Here is a 15,753-nt window from a genome sequence, read left to right as displayed (position 1 = left end):
GCGATGGGTTGTTGAGGTTGCTGTCCCCTCCTGTGGTTGCCATATCTACTGAGTTTTATACACATACTTTGCCCTGTTTATAAAAATAATAATAAACGTTCTTTTTGATAAACAACATAATTATAGTCCATTCTTTCTCTTTTAATTGACTGTATTTTGTTAGAGAAGTTTTAGGTTCATAGCAAAACTGAGCACAAAGTACAGAGGGTTTCCATGTACCTCCACTCTCACTCAGACGTAGCTTTCCGTATCATCGTCATCCGCCACGAAAGTGGTACATTTTTTACAGTTGATGAACCTCCAGTGATATATTATCATCACCCAAAGTCCACAGTTTACACTAGGGTTCACTCTTGGTGTTGTGGATTCTACTGGTTTGGATAAATGCATAACGACATGTATCTACTATTATAGTTTTATACAGAGTGGCATCACTGCCCTAAAAATCCTCTGTGATCTGCCTGTTCCTCATTCCCTTGTCCCTAATCCCTGGCAGTTGTGTCCATTGTGTTGTCTTTTCTAGAATGTCATGGAGTTGCAATATATAGTATGCAGCCTTTTCAGACTGATTTCTTCTACTTAGGAATATCCATTTAAAGTTACCCCATGTCTTTTCATGGCTTTATTGCTCCTTTCTTTTTAGTGCTGAATAATATTTGATTATCTGTATGTACCAATTGATCTATCCGTTCACTTACTGAAGGTCAGACATCTAGGTTGCTTCTAGGATTCGGCAACTGTGAATAAGGCTGCTGTAAATATGTGTGTGCAGATTTTTGTGCGGACACGGTTTCCATTCTTTTGGGCAAATATGAAGCAGCATAAGTGCTGAATTGTATGTCAGAGTAAGTTTAGCTTTGTAAGAAACCACCAAACTGCCTTCCAAAGGGGCTGTATCATTTTGCATTCCCATCAGCAGTGAATGAGAGTTCCTGTTGCTCCACAGCTCTGCCAGCATTTGGTGTTGTCAGTGTTCTGGATTTGGGACATTTTAATAGGTATGTAGTGGCATCTCCTTGTTGTTTTAATTTGCATTTCCCTGACTCCATATGATGTACAGCATCTCTGTAGGCCATTCTTAATAGTGAATTGAGTTATTTTTTTTTAATTTATGCTTGTAATACACGTTTCTGTCTTTCAGTTGGGTCAAAAATATTTTTTCTGATTCCCTAGATAGTATATATTTCACCTTTTAAGGTAGAATACACAAATAGTTTTTCTCCAACTCATTTATGCTTATGTAATAATGTGTACACAATTTTTCTTCCCTTTCATAGTAAATATGTATAATTTATTTACAATAATTCTACTCTTTTCCCTAGTAGATTATGCACTCTAAAAGATCAGGAAATTATATCATATTTACCTTTGTAGCCCCACTGTATACAAAACAAACAGTGCTTAATTAACATTTTTGAATGAATAAACCTTATATATTATGGGTGTGCATGTTAGTGATAACAGAAAGTTTTATAAATATAAATACCATTATTATAAATGGAAAAAAATGTTTCAAACTAAAATTATCTCATCCTTTCCTACTACTTATTTTTTTTAGCATAACTACAAATTAAAGCAAGCAGGAAACAAAGAGGGTCACCTGGTTGGCTCAGTCACTTGAGCTTCCTACCTCAGGTCAAGTCACCATCCCCCAGTTTGTGAGTTTGAGACTTGCATTGGGCTCTGTGCCGACAGCTCAGAGCCTGGAGCCTGCTTCAGATTCTGTGTCTCCCTCTCTCTCTGCCCTTCCCCACTCATGCTCTGTCTCTCTGTCTCTCTCAAAAAAAGAGAGAAAGAAAGAAAAAAAAGAAAGAAAGAATGGAGGGAGGGAGGAAGGAAGGGAGGAAGGGAGAGAAAAAGTAAGAGAGAGACAGAGAAAGAGAGAGAGAAAGAAAGAAAGAAAGAAAGAGCATGAAATAAAGGCAAAATAAATTACTCCAGAAACTTTCATATTATGTGTTTAGAAGTAGGAAATACAATTGTTAAGATTCTAAATGATCTTAATATGTGTACCTACAGAATTATAGCAAACCTCAGGTTGAAATATTTTCAAAAAGGGAGAGTATTGTTACCAATTAATATTACCTTTAGAAAGTAAGACACACTACTTGTTCATACACTGATACATTCGTAATTTGTTGTGCAAGAATACATGGAGAATAAAAGATGAAATGAAATACAGACATTGTTCTTATTATGCCTAAAAACTTAGCATTGAGCAAAAAAACTAAAAATATTAAAAGGAAGCTCTAAAGAGATTTAAAAAGGAAAGAGAACTATCTTTGGAGTCAGGGAAGCTTCATAGAAAGTAGCAGAAGGATTTCCTATCCTTCAGTGGTCTCATTGCTTCCACTGAAAACACTGACACTGTTTAAAAGTTTAAAAGTAATTTTTATTTGTTGGTGGTGGTGTATTTCTGCTATATTACATACATTCCTTGAAATGTCATTCGACAAAGAGAATTAAAATGCCAATAGTTTAAAATAATTTTAATTAAGAAACAGGCGAAGCAAGTAACAACTTCGCTTATTTTAGGAAAAACAGGAACAAGTTAGCCAACCCTTGTTGGCTAATAGCTTCTGTTAAGTCAGTGGAGCTACATCAAGGAGAATGAGCTTTGTCCCAGACAGCTGAAGAAGGAGGTACGTGTGAAATTTTTCCTGATTTAATGAAATTCACTAACAGAAATTGAGGGTAAAAGGCAGCTCATTTGAGCAATACAGAAATAGTATATTTGGTGAATGAATTCAGATTTTAACAGCAGATACTTTACGGAAACCAAACTGCACACATGATGATAATTACGTAATGCTGTGATCCTATTCAAGACGTTTAACGAATAACCTCACAACACTAAATAGGAAGTTGGACTTAGACCAATGTTTAGTCTGTTATCATCTGGAATGCTCTAAACCCATCTCTGTCCACATCATTAGCCATAATCCTAAATTGTGTTTGTCTCTGCCTCACTTTATTCCAGATTTGTTTGACGTGATGGAAACATCTGAACAAAAAACCAAAACTATTTATAATAGGAAAATGAGAGTATTTGAGAAAGGAAAAACAGGAATAGAAAAGTAGGATGAAGTGGGATTATGAATGTACAACAAATGCATCCCATAAAGTCTTGTGAAATAGCAAGATGTGGGCTATGAATTTGCTTTTGAGTTTTATTGCCACAAACCCAAAAGGGATATGTGAATTATTTACATGAATCACAGTGTCCATAAGGCAAAAATCAATTATTCAAAAGGATCATTGGTAATCTTGATAATGAGACCAGAGATACATTTCCTTCTTATGTTCTGATATCTATATGTGATATGAAATAATCAACTGAAACATTCCTCTAATAGACATAGTAATATATTTTGTGAAGTCATTATGCATTTTTCAATGTTTCATTATGCTAACCACGTAAATGCTAAAGGTCCAGGCTATTGAAAATGGTGTGGAAATTCCTAATGAATTAGTTTATTTCAAGAATAAAATTAGGTTACCTACAAAAATTGATTTTGAACTATGCATCCTTCTGTTGTATTCCATGATTGTTAGTTCTCACTCTTGCACTTGTGAGAACTATTAGACATTAGAGAGTTTGAGATTACACTCATTGATAAATTCCAGAATAATTACAAGTAATTTGAAAACCAACTGAGTAAGAAGTAGATGCAAAGGTATACTGCGTACATTGTGAAGACTAACCTGGAATCCAGATCTCTATAAAAAGTAGATAAAAGAAATATTTCTGGGCATGGCCAATATTTCCCCTCAAAATGTAGTGTTCTCTCCATCATAGAGAGAAATGAGTGATTGGGGCTCCAAAATTCTACACCTGTAACTATGAACAGAATATTTTTAATTTATTTTAAGTTATGTTAAAAATAATAATTATATTAAAATAAAAATTAAATTTAAAATTAGAAAATAAAAAAAATAAAGTGAACGTTAATACCACAAAAAAACTCTTAATAAATATATCAGATTTTGGATGCTACAATTCAGTGGTGAAGTTTTGGAGATAACAGAGTTTCAGACCATCACCCTAATTAATGAATTAACTTGCTAAGTAATTAAATGTAAAGCATTTAATAAAAGGACGGCTGGCTTTGTCCAACTATTTATTAAAATATTTTTATTTATATCAATAGAACAATGTCACCTGCATATAAGATGCTTATTACATATAAATTCAATGTTCAGTTAATGAGTATTCACAGAATGATAATAGCAATATCAATAGTTACCATTTGCTATAGTTTTATAGTGTTCCAGACAAGTTCTATTCTAAACATTATGCAAGGTATTAAATAATTTAATCTTCACAACAACTCCATGAAGTAGGTACTATTTTTAACCTCCATTTAAAGATGAAAACTAAGGCAGAGACTGGTTAAGCCTCTTGGCCAAGGTCACAAGATTGCTAAGTGGCTGAGCTAGGATTTAAAACCAGCAGTCTAAATCCAGGGCATGTGTTCAGAACCAAATCAAACCACAGTAGCAGGTGCTGAAGATATTGTGATGAACAGGACAGACATGACCTACCGCTTCACAGAGTTAATGGAGGAGAAATGAACTGCAACGAAGATGTGTTTGATGTGGGGACTCCCAGTAGGGGAACAAACTTAATCCTAAAGGGGAAGAAAAAAAAAAAGGAGGTCTGAGAAAATAGGTAGAAGGTTGCCAGGAAAAGTGGAGAGAGTGAAAGACCCTTCCAGAAAGAGACAATTGCAGTTGCGAAATGCTATGATTCTATAAATTTATAGGGAATAGTGTAGGGTTATCTTTGTCAGTCTTGTATAAATAAGATAGTGATCTCTCTGTTAACTGAATTAACACATTTATCACCTTGTCTTTCACTTCCTACTTCTTTCAGATATAAAGCCTGAGTCTGCAGATTTTTAAAATCATAGAACCATTTCTTGAAAACATGGTAGGTTATGCAGCAGCATAAATTATCTTGCAGCAAGTTTGGTTACTTCTGATATTAACATCATTAGCATCACAATGCTTAAATGATGAAGCACCTATTACTAAATTCCTGACATATATTTATTTCATCAGGAAATATGTAAGATAAGTTTTCACTTAAAAACACAAAATATTCTATTGCCTAATATAGTTTCAAGACCCAGACTGCAAAGGGAGGCAATAATATTTTCAACCCGTGTTGAACACAAAGAATGAGAATTATTCCCAAAAGCAAGTGACCTTGTCCACTTGGGAGAACATTTTATGCAACACAGTGCAAGCTGCACAGTTATAAAATCAGAGGTGTCATTTCTCCAATGTGAATTTTGAAAGTAAAGGGCATTTTAAAGACACACCCCCAACCCCTTTGTCTGCCATAAGCTGGATAGCTCAGCAGTGCAGAATCAATGATCTGCACTAATACCACAAATCATTGACATGGGAAGAAAAATAGAAACTCAGAGACCTAAGGCTTTGGAGCTGTAAATAATAGCATTGATAAAGAAGAAAAAGAACAACAAAAAAAGTAATGACCTTAAAGGTAATTTTTTTTGTCTTCTGAAAATGGGTATCTGTATTTTAGGATTCCTAGTTAATAGACGGGTCAACGAACAAATCAATCTTGTGTCAGGTTAGCATTTAGTAATGTCTTCGGCAAATGTTTTGCAATTTTTCTTAGAAATCCATCGTTTAACAAATAAGACAAGATTCCTCTTGTTTCTATATGTCATCCACCTGCAAATGCAGTAGAAATAATTTTACTTACAATGTGAATCAAGTTCATTGCCCTATATCGTTCCAAATAAAAATTTACCTTCTCAGACTGGACAGAATTCTAGATTTTATTTGCTGCATTTTAAATGTTATCAATTCATTTTTGAAAGCAAAAGATTTTTTATGATCTCATTAATTCACTTTTTATATACTCATAAAACACTAAAATATAGTGTCTACCATGACCATGTTTGTCTTGTAAAGACGTTGCTATCTTATGATTCACGAAACATGCTTTGTTTTTCAATGTGTGAAAGGAGGAAGTCCTTTCTTCTGCCTTTCTTTCAGAACCCTCTGCTTCATTTTGCATTTTGTATCTAGGGGTTACTTCTGGTGACTGGTTAGTGAATGATCTTAAGCAATACTAAAAGCAAGTTGGAAAAGAAATGTGAAGACACAGACAACTTTAATCCCTAGCTAATTCTGCAGTGTAAATTTTGCCCACTGTACCCATAACCCTCAACCTGGCTCCTCATTTGTTATGACCTGTGTTTATATTTGTCACAATATAAATGGGCAAAACCATAGCTTAATGTTTAGCTACTTATGAAGGAATTCCTTCCGGTAAGAAAATACTCATCATTATTACACACAATTATAATAACAAATATTTTTAAAGAATAAAATTGCAGCAGGTATTTTACTGAGAGGAAATACAAAACACAAGCTATCATCTGGCCAAACTCCACTCAACCATTTACAATGTGAATGCATTAATTCCGCTAATGAAAAAAGTGGCCATCAGACATGTCACACGGATAGAAGTGTGTGCTGATTGATTGACAGGTGCTGTGACAGTTAAAAGTCATAATGTTGAAGATTATAAAGTAATTTTTTTCAACAGCAATTTATCAATAAGTTGCCAGAACTATAAAACATTTCAACCCTTATTCAGAGAAATCGCTTATCTTGTCATAAGGGGAAAAAAATCAAAAGAAGAAATTAAAATAATTTATGTAAAAGGCTCTTTTAACATTCTTTTATAATGACAGAAATGGTTTTTAAAAATCTAAATATAAAAAAGGACATATTAGGGACACCTGGGTGGCTCAGTTGGTTGGGCATGGTACTCTTGATTTCAGGTTAGGTCATGATCTCAGGGTTTATAGGTTCGAGCCCCACATCGGGCTCTGTGCTGACCGTGGAGAGCCTGCCTCAGATTCTCTCTCCTTCTCTCCCTGCTCCTCTCATGCTCTGTCTGTCAAAATAAATAAATGAACTAAAAAAAGGACATATTAAGTCACAGTTATGTGATCAATTGAGCAACTATGAATATGATGAGTATTAAGACTATGAAAAAACATGAAGCAACAGTTTATGAAATATTTTAAGCAAAATAATTAAAAATCACAATCTTATATCCACTACAATTGCAACCATGCAAAAATATATATATATATAGAGAGAGAGAGAGAGAGAGGGAGAGAAGTATCAGCTAAATGTAAGTCATTGGATTGCTGGAGTAATTTTATTCATTGTTAAATATTTATGAAATATTGACGTCATATTTCACTGGAAACCATAAAAAATATGTTATACTCAGAGTTTTCAAATATGAAGGGAATTTCCTAATCCAAGTTTTTGAATATTCTTTATTATTTAGTAGATGATCAACATAAAATATTTTTTAGTTTAAACTGATTTTGCTCTCTTTAATTATATATGTGTGTGTGTGTGTGTGTGTGTGTGTGTATGTTCATAGATTAATATAAGCTTTTATCCTTTCTTCACTAGAATATAAATCTCTAGGGTGAGAATTCTTGTCTGTTTTGTTCACTGATCTATCAAAACATCTAGAAGAGTGTCTGGCACATAGTAAATTTCATTAAGTATCTGTTTAATGAATGAATGGATCATTTTAAGTAATTTTAAGCAGTTCTGTCAGAATTCATATGTTCATATGTCTGTGTGTGAATATGCTACTCTGAGAGAAAAAAATCACCTCCCCCTTCCCTTTTTAATGAATGAGTTGGATTTTATTGTATTGTGTGAAAAAGGAAAAACATGTGGGTGCAGGTGGATTCTTTGACAACACAGACATTAAGTAATGTAGCAATAAAGTTTTTTTGGCCAGTAGAAATTATAAGCTATGTACCGTATAAACAGAATATTACCCATTGCATTCCCAAACATTTAAGTATGCATATGACTGGTATTAAGTCTTAGGGAACAAACCACCAAAAATATAACTGGAACCAGACAGGATTCTTTGTCCTTCACAGAATTCCAAGAAAGGACAAACAAGTGTAGTTTTACACAGAATAACAAATGAACACTTAATTTTGTCTCCCTGATAATTCTGAATTATGATGCTTACATTAATATTAGCAGAATATGTTACCAAAAACAAGACAAAACAGAAATCAAGCTAGACCGGCCAATGAGGATTATTTTACTAGAAATCCCATTACCTTGTTGGGCCATTTGTTTACAGGCAATAAAGAATTCAGTCCAGTAGATGCCAGGTACATTGCAACAAAGTTTCATAAGACAATTTCTTTGCTACCATATGCACACATGCTTCTCTGGGCCACTAGGTTTATACTCTCTTTCACACATATGTGCTTAATGTTACAAATGTAATTGCAGGTTTCAATATTTTAGAAGGTGTGATGAGCTGAATCGTGTGCTCAAAAATATATGTTGAAGTCCTAACCCTAGAACTCTATTTCTTTAGAATTATTGCAGACGTGGTTAGTTGAGATGAGGTCGTACTGGATAAGGGGAGCCCTTAATTCAACATGATTGGTGTCCTTATAAGAAGATGATACGAAGACATGAAGAAAAAAAATCCAGATGAAGTTGGAGGCAGATATTGGAGCGATGGGGCCAGAAACTAAGGAATGCTTGGGTCCACCAGAAGCTGTAAGAAACAAAGAAGGACGTTCACCATGAGAGAATATGTTTCTGTTGTTTTGAATCAGCTAGTTTGTGTTACTTTGTTATGGCAGCCCTAGGAACCAAGTACAGCCCTAGGAAAACTGTTCAATTGGCTAGTGCCACATAAACAACATTGAGCTTAAAGACATGAGTTTCAATCTTGGTGCTACCGTACTTTGTGGTAAGTGATCTTTGTGAGATATTAAATGGTATCTACATCAGAGTAGTATTTGCATCTCTACTTCTCTCTCTTTCCTCCATTGAGCTATTGTGTGCTGAGAGCACTATTTAAAGAGCTAAAGAACAGATCCAACCTTTCCTTGAGTTCCCACTATATTTATAAAGTCATACCAGGTACTACAGTGATTTATACTTGACACAAACAGAGTGTAAACTGATCTCAGAGAATTAAAGTGCCCAGAAAGAAGGGTGAGGTTAAAATGCTTAATGCTACCTAAATTTTGCCGTTCACGCCAGTTCAAAGAAAACCAACGGTATCTCTTGATGCAGGTATACGTGAAGCACAGTCTACACACAGATAAGAGCAGCAGGCAAAAGCCAAATAGGAATGCAAGAAAACATAAGGAACATTTCCTTAGTAACACAGCACATGCATTCCCTGGAAATGAAGAGAGTATTAACTGAACAGGTGAGACCAGTGTTTCACAGGGACCCACAATCACTGCCCTAAGACTGGTGACTCCCCACAAAGGTACTGACAGTAAGGTTTTTAAAAGTCAATAAATTAAAGGCTTGTCCTTTTGCACCCAGGCAGGCCCCAGAGTTCCCTAACAAATTTGACAACACAGTAGACTTTTTGACAGCCCTTTACTGTTTGGGTCCAAGTATATTGACAGCCCGTATTAATTTCTTGTATAGCACAGAGGAGCAATATGTGGACGAACCACAGAAAAAGTAGGCTTTTGACAGCTTCACCCCAGTGTCTGGAGATGAAAATTGAGATAATTATGTTGACCTTTCTCTTGGAGGTTCTTGGGGGAAATGAGATCTTTGAAAATCTATATTAACCTATCTAAAACATAGCCCCAAAAACTAAATTTCTTAGTAATCTGGAGAGTTTCACCTGCTATTTTTTCTTTACCTTTTTAGGATTGAAACAGTGATATATCCAAAGAAATTTAATCCTTATAATTGCAATTTCTACCTTTATTCCTTTTCTACAATTTTAGTTTTTTTTTTCTTTTTTCAAATCCTGTTCCTGTGCATTCATTTCACGTAGCAGGGTTAATAGTATGATACAAATTGTAATTTAATGAAATTAACAAGTGTAAATGAGATCGTATATGCTTGTCTGTGTGTGTGTGATACTTTCATATGATATTCCAGGGACTTTTCTGATCCTAGTGAACATCAGTTGTGGTTTTCCCAGCATTGCAAAAAAATACAGTAAACCTTACCTGCACTACCTACTTTCTATAAGGAAAGGATACAGAAAGATTGTGGACAGTGTACATTTAAAGCTTTTTAAGGTTATTTATTCATTTTGAGGGAGACAGAGAGAGTGAGTGGAGAGGGGCAGAGAGAGAGGGAGAGAGTGAATCCCAAGCAGGCTCCACACTGTCAGCTTGGAGCCCGATGTAGGGCTTGAACTCATGAAACACGAGATCATGACCTGGGCCGAAACCAATAGTCCGACGTTTAACTGACTGAGCCACCCAGGCTCCCCCAGACAGTGAACATTTTCACTCTCTCCATTTCAATTGAAACAATCCCTCTAATCTGTGTTCTTTGTAGACATGTAGGCTTTTTATGACACTGTCAAAGTACCCTTCAAATTAATCAAATGTTGAGGAATAGACTAAAAGTTCTGGAAAAAAAATTGTTGAAATAAGACCTCATACCTAAATTTTGGATCGGAATAAGTACTCTCTCTTCCTTTTCTGGCTTCCTGCCTGAAGCATTTGTTTAGTCAATGGCCTGTGGTTTTCTATTAGTGCAAAGCTTCTTCAAGAGACAAGGAAAAGCTAACCAATAATCCAGCAATCGCAATAACCAATATTAATTCTGCCCCACTGGCTTGTCTTTCCAAAATCTACACGCAGATAGGGTTCTCTGGGAATCATCTTACACACATGCCAGAAGTGTGCCTAATCATTCCACCATATGTGATGAAATTTTTTCTTGAAATTGAAGCACATTAAATTCAGACACGTGATCATAATTTATAGGTTCACACCACTAGAATACCTCAACACAGTGTTGTAAATATGAAATCCATTTGATGTCTATACTTTCAATCCAATCATTTCTTATAAAAATTCTGTTATACTTTAAAATGTTTGCAAGTAACATCACACCGGCGGGCACGTGCACACACACACACACACACAGACACACACAGACACACACACACACACACACACACACACACACAGTGTCCTTGATCTAATCTTTTTTTTTTTTTTTTAGGTTTATTTGTTTATTTTGAAAAAGGGACAGTGTGAGCAGGGGAGGGCCAGAGAGAGAGAGAGAGGGAGATAATCCCAAGCAGGCTCTGGGCTGCCTGATGTGGGGCTCAAACTCACAAACCATGACATCATGACCTGAGCTAAAACCAAGAATTGGCCGCTTAACAGACTGAGCTACCCAGGCATCCCTGATATAATCTACTTCTATCAAGAGATTTACTATAGACCTAAAAAAAAATCTCTGATGTCACTCACCACAACAATAGAGTTCCACTTTAATTAAACTCATTTCAAGGAAAAGAACACTTTAAAAGTCATTACAGAATTAGAAAAAAAATGTTTGATTTTCAATGATCATCAATGATTATATCCTGGGGAACTAAGATGAGGAGTAGAGATCCAAAAAAAAAGTGAAAGAAGAAAAGAAAAGAGACCAGAGAGAGAGAGAAAGATAAAATGTGGGGAGAAAAAGAAACGATTACGCCTTACATCATTTTTGTATTTTTGTACTAAAAAGCAGTTCTCATGATGCCATAAAATACTCATCCATCACCTTTGTCACCACTGTCGCGTGCCTACTCCCTTCTGTTCTGCATGCCAAACTGAAGCTCTGGGGCTCATATACCTGTGCTACCTTGAGTCAACTTACATCAGAGCATCAGGAAAGATACTTGACAGCACTGTTTTCTTTAGCGTACATGAGGGAGCTAAGTGCTCTAGAAACATATATAGGAATTTGCTTAAGTTCCCTGGTGCAGCTGATCACATCTCTACTGATCTCTGACGATTTCCTTTAGAGGTCTGACAAAGACTTACCTCACAGCCAGTGCCACTAAATGCAGCGTCTTCTCATATGTATACATTTTCGAGATGCCACTGTGGATCTAGATGCCTTGTTAGTCTTTTGTACGCTTTCGCCTGTTTTCTCTGTGTGGCCTTCAAGTTTTGCACTTTGTCTAAAGCCATGAGGACCGGCAATGCTATTTTTTTTTTCCTGTTTATGTAGTGCTTACACACAGAGGACTGTTAGTAAAACTCTTCTGCTCTCTGCAGGATGCAGCTCCCTCTGCAATTTTGTTTTTTATCACTGTCCTTGAGAAATAACATTAGCTGTCACCCCTCACATGAAAGAGGTGGGGGAGAGAAAACCGCCCTCATTTTCTGGTAATGTCTGTTTCCTTTCAGGGTTTCCCAGATCATGTTTATGTATTTTCTTTTTGTCTCAGATCTTTTGCTGAGGTCTTGCCCTTCTCACGGTTTTCATGTGTATCCATTTTGTTTCCTAGAGTCTCTTTTCCATTAGAAATCTTTCTTTCATAAGCCTGTCTCATTCATCTTTTCTCACATCTCAACACAGGAGTTTCCAATTGCAGACACCCCATCTTGTCTCTTGACCCTGCAGGCTTCCACCTGATGCTAAAATTTTGACAATTTCAAAGTCTTATTAAAACCAATGTCTCTGCCACACACATTCTGTTCCCAGGATCCCTGTCTCTCATGATTATATGCTTTAATTTATGAAGGCATAATGTATGAAGCTTTTGCAGAGGCTCAAATATTATACATGGCTTTTTCTTCTAGGTAGAGGAATGATAATAACTAATTCTCAGTGAACTAAAATTTGGAACTAAAGAGGGCATTTATTTCACATGAATAATGTTAGCCAAAAAGAAAAGAGAACAAATATAACACCTCACTCTCAAGAAACATTTAATTTTAACAGTTTGTGGAAGCAAAAGGCTCAAGTCCACCCAAAAGCATGGTGTCTGTTGCCAAGCAACATAACTGGCCATAGTTTTCAAATATATATATGTATATATGTGTATATATATATATGTGTGTGTGTGTATGTGTATATATATACACATATATATAAATATATATGTGTGTATATATGTATATGTACACATATTTCTGTGTATATATTGTCTATATATATATACATATATATGTGTATACGTATATGTGTGCATGTATATATATATGTATATGTACATATATATATAAATATATATTTCTTTTCTCCGCCTTAGAGAGAGAAGACAAATTAATACAGTGGGAGATATGGTGATTATGGAAAACTTAAGGCCTACGAACTACTTATAGCTCTTTAACTTGCTTTTGCAGTTTTTATTTAACTTCTCTATTAAATACTTTTCATCCAAAATCATAGAGATACTCTGCACACTGACATGAACGCTTTTAACCATTACTAGCAAAGATTTTTTACAAGGTGTTTTCGACAAATGAAATAGAAAAACTATGAAGTAATCTAGGTTCTAATAAGTTAAAGCAGTTTCCATTTAAATAGCATTTATTCATTGTGAGTGCTAAGGACAACTTGCAGGAATGTGGCGGACCAAGTTTTACAGGTGCATCTAGATAACACATATCTAAATGACCAAGAACACACCTTCTTGTTAATTGTGTATTATTTAGATTGACAAATTTTTATATATGGAATATCTTCTATATTTAAATAAAAAGTCATTTCACATATTTATTTTTATATGTAATGAATAATGTTCTACTCTGACTAACCTGTGTAATAATAAATAATATATTATGTACTTTTTCATTGTTTTAAGATTTTTTTTTTTCACATTTTAAAATTTCTGAAACTGGAATATATTTGTACTACTACCTTGTAGGCCCATATATTTGATGTTTATATTACTTTTGTATGTTTGTAAACAATATGATTTTAAAAGTCTCTACTAAATGCAAAAGTATCTTCAATAAGTATGAAAAAATTAAGTGAAATGAAAGCATTGCCTAAAGTTCAATTGGAAGCATAGTTTAAAATCTCTTAGAGGTAGATAAAATAATAATACATCTTACCTTCAATGGTGTCTTACATTAAAGGAAAAGTGGCAGTTTCTGGCTTGTATAGCATGAAATCTTGCTCCTAACAGTTAATAGTTTGGGAATATTGCATTTCTTAGAATTTATTTTTGAAACATACATTATTTGGTTTTACCTAACATGCACTTTTAAAAATCCATTACCTCTATAATAAATATCTATTTAAAAATATTCCATTCATGACTACTGTATAAATTGTGATTTCCATTTTTTATGACATTAAAAATATACTTCCTCACACAGGAAAGAGCCATTTTAGTGATTCAATTAATGTTTATAATAGCAGACAATAGATTGGAGACTTTCTCTGACCTTGAAGTTCCTTTAAGTCCGTAAATCAACTGACTGGCTATTTGGTGTGTGGGATTTTAAAAGTAGAATTGTCATATAGCACAAAGAGGTGCTAATTTGTCTCTTCTTTTTTTCTTTTTGTGGTAGGTAGATTATACTTTAATATCAGTCTGAAATTCTTTAATGAATATATTTGACCAACAATTTTATTTCCTAGTTTGGATTTGAACAAGTATGTTTTTAAGTCCTTTAATGTCACAGCCATCTTTTCAATGGAAACAATAGGAAAAACAAATAATTACTCATACCTAAAAAGTTGATTTTCATTATTTCTTTCACTCTCCAAATTTTGATTTCTCTTGAATTTTCAAATTGATAAAAATAATTTAAAAATTTAATAAAATTAGACATTTCTGAGATGAGATCCAACCAGCTCATATTTTCATGTCTTTTGTAACAACAGCCAGTTTTGAAGAATAATAATTGAAGTAAGCATATGAACTTTATTCATACCAGAAAGGATTTGGCCATAGCTCACCTTGAACAGATGGCTAATGAATGTTTTTACTTTAGGACTCCATGGTTAGTCTCATTCAAAGTGATGGCCACTTCCTATTTTTGTATATGACTATCACCTACCATGGGACAGTGACAATTAGAAGCAGCAGGACCTCCAGGTGTTTTTCTGTAATTAACCAATTGTGGAGTATTTATATTAGCTATGGATGGAGGTGTCTTTTTATCCACTAGTAAATACACTTAGGACATATGATTTCTAAATAAGTAAGCGTAACATCCAATGATAATAAAAGGAGTATTTGAAAGAAAATAACGTTTCAATTTTAGGCAGCCTTCAAAAGAAGCAGTGGGAGAAATTCCTGTGAAACACCATGAAATCTGTAAAGCTGTGGAAATAGACCCAGAGAAGGCAGTAGGCCCTGAGGGATGACGGCCAAAACTTTAAGCCAGGGAATAGCTGACTTGTGGACTCTCCAGGGAAAAGGCCACAGTTTATTTTTCACTTTCATTCAGTTTTAAGTACCTCTGACCCATAAGAGACATAAAAACGTAAAACTGAAAGCGTTTTGTTTTTCTATTTCTCGGAAACCAAGTATGTTGAGTGGGATTGTTGAGCTCCATGTGACTGAATGCTTTGGTTGTAGAAAATCCACTCCTAGTCTGTGCCTGGGGAGAGTGATGGACTATAAAAATGGACATCCAAAAGAAATTTAACTTGTGACAAATCTAGTATACATCTGCAATATTTCAGATCTCATTAGAGCCTAATGAGATCAAATGAGAAGTCTGAAACATCTCCTCAACTGGCCAAACCCTATCATAACTGGTCTCTTTGCTTCACATTCAAGTTTCATTGGTGGCATTTAAAACTATCAGGACTGACTAATAAGTGTCTCTATGTAGATATCAACGTCTCAGAGGGTTCAAGGTTATTATAATTTTGTTTCAGAATCTTTTAGGCAAATAATTTCAAAAGATTAAATTGTGGTGAGGAGGACGCCTCCTGTACCAGGCACCCGCCAGT

The sequence above is a fragment of the Prionailurus bengalensis genome, chromosome B2 (genome assembly GCF_016509475.1).
Source record: "Prionailurus bengalensis isolate Pbe53 chromosome B2, Fcat_Pben_1.1_paternal_pri, whole genome shotgun sequence".
Classification (NCBI taxonomy): domain Eukaryota; kingdom Metazoa; phylum Chordata; class Mammalia; order Carnivora; family Felidae; genus Prionailurus; species Prionailurus bengalensis.
The sequence above is the reverse complement of the archived record's forward strand: the minus strand, read 5'-3'. Positions refer to the sequence as shown.